Source organism: Delphinus delphis, chromosome 2 (genome assembly GCF_949987515.2).
Source record: "Delphinus delphis chromosome 2, mDelDel1.2, whole genome shotgun sequence".
Lineage (NCBI taxonomy): Eukaryota > Metazoa > Chordata > Mammalia > Artiodactyla > Delphinidae > Delphinus > Delphinus delphis.
In genome coordinates this window covers 164443114-164445236 of record NC_082684.1, presented here as the reverse complement: position 1 = coordinate 164445236, position 2123 = coordinate 164443114, and positions in this window count along the sequence as shown.

The window sequence follows — 2123 nt, the reverse complement described above, 5'->3', positions numbered from 1 at the left end:
TTCTGCTAGCTTTGGGTTTAGTTTGTTCTTATTTTTCTTGTTCCTTAAGTCATAGAGTTAGGCTGTTGATTTGAGATCTTTCTTGTTTTTTTTTTTTTTTTAAGTCTTTATTGAATTTGTTACAATATTGCTTCTGTTTTCCTTTTTTTTTTAAATGATTTGTTTTTTTGGCCACAAGACATGTGGAATCTTAGCTCCCCGACCAGAGTTCAAACCCGTACCCCCTGCATTGGAAGGCAAAGTCTTAACCACTGGACCACCAGCGGAGTCCCTCTTGTTTTTTAATGTAAGCATTTATAGCTGTAAATATTACCCTTAGCACCATTTTTGCTCTATCCCATAAGTTTTGGTATGTTGTGTTTTTGTTTTCATTCATTTCTAAGCATTTTATTTCTTTTTAAAAATAGTTATTTATTTTTGGCTGTGTTGGATCTTCATTGCTGTGCACAGGCTTTCTCTAGTTGTAGCGAGCAGGGACTACTCTTTGTTGCGGTGCGCAGGCTTCTCACTGCTGTGGCTTCTCTTGTTGCGGAGCACGGGCTCTATGCGCACGGACCTCAGTTGTGGCACACGGGCTCAGTAGTTGTGGCACATGGGCTTAGTTGCTCTGAAACATGTGGGATCTTCCTGGACCAGGGCTCGAATCCTTGTCCCCTGTATTGGCAGGCAGATTCTTAACCACTGCGCCATCAGGGAAGTCCCTAATCTTTTTTTTTTTTTTGGAGACAGAAGTCCAGAAGTCCAGAAGCACCATAGCCAAACGATCCTATCTCCCATCTGTTCTCTTAAGATCTCATTTATCTTTCAAGAAGTCATTTGTGTTCTCATAAATGCCTTTTCTGCCTCCCTTCTAAGAAGTTATTTAGAAGGGGGGAAAAGAAGCAGGGAGGGGTGAGATAGGGGTAGAGGATTAAGAGGTACAAAGTACTATGTATAAAATAGGCTACAAAGATATGGTGATATAGTACAACACAGGGAATATAACCAATATTTTATAATAACTGTAAATAGAATATAACCCTTAAAAACTGTGAATCACTATGTTATATACCTGAAACATATAATAATATTGTATATCAACTGTACCTCAATAAAAAAATTAAAATAAATAAGCAGTAACTATATATACAAAAAAAAGTCATTTGTGTTTTCATAAATGCCTTTTCTGCCCCCCTTCTAAGAAGTTATTTATTCTCCCAGAAATGGCCCCTCTACTCTTCTCCAGCCCCACTCTAACCAGCCGTATTTTTAAAAAATATTTTATTTATTTATTATTTTTGGTTGCATCGGGTCTTAGTTGCGGCATGTGGGCTCTTCGTTGCAGCGTGCAGGTTCCTCTCTAGTTGTGGCATGCAGGTTTTCTATCTCTAGTTGCGGCGTGCGGGCTCCAGGGCACATGGGCTCTATAGTTTGCGGCACACGGGCTCTCTAGTTGAGGTGCGCGAGCTCAGTAGTTGTGGTGTGCGGGCTTAGTTGCCCAGTAGTTGTGGTGCGCGGGCTTAGTTGCCCCCCTCATGTGGGATCTTAGTTCCCCCACCAGGCATCGAAACTGCGTCCCCTGCATTGGAAGGTGGATTCCTTACCACTGGACCACGAGGGAAGTCCCTAACCAGCTCCTTGAGTCACATTTTTCTGTGAACTCCTGTGTACATATGTAAATAAAAACCTGTCACTTTTCTTGCTAATTTGTCTTTTGTCATCTTAATTTGTAGGCCCCTCATCGCAACATAAGAGGATAGAGAAAACATTGTTTTTCTTCTTGACATAACTGTCTTGTTAGGAAAAGAGGAGATAGCACATGTAACACTAAAGATTTGGACAGAGTTGAGTATTTTTAAATTCTTGCATTGCTATCTATCTTGAGTAAATTATTCAACCTGTCTGAACTTCCTTTTACTTCATCTGTAAAATGATATAGTGACTTTACCTATTTCTCAGGTTTGCTGTGAAGGTAAAATTAGATAATGTACGTAAAGTGCTTAGCATAGCATCTGGCACATAGCTTTGTTTGCTTTGGCTAACATTGTTCATCCTGATGTTTGTAGCTGTCATAGCAAAGTTTTTATGTGTTATGACTTTGATGACTGTTGAATTAGTTTGGGTTGAAGGTGGCATGTTTGGGC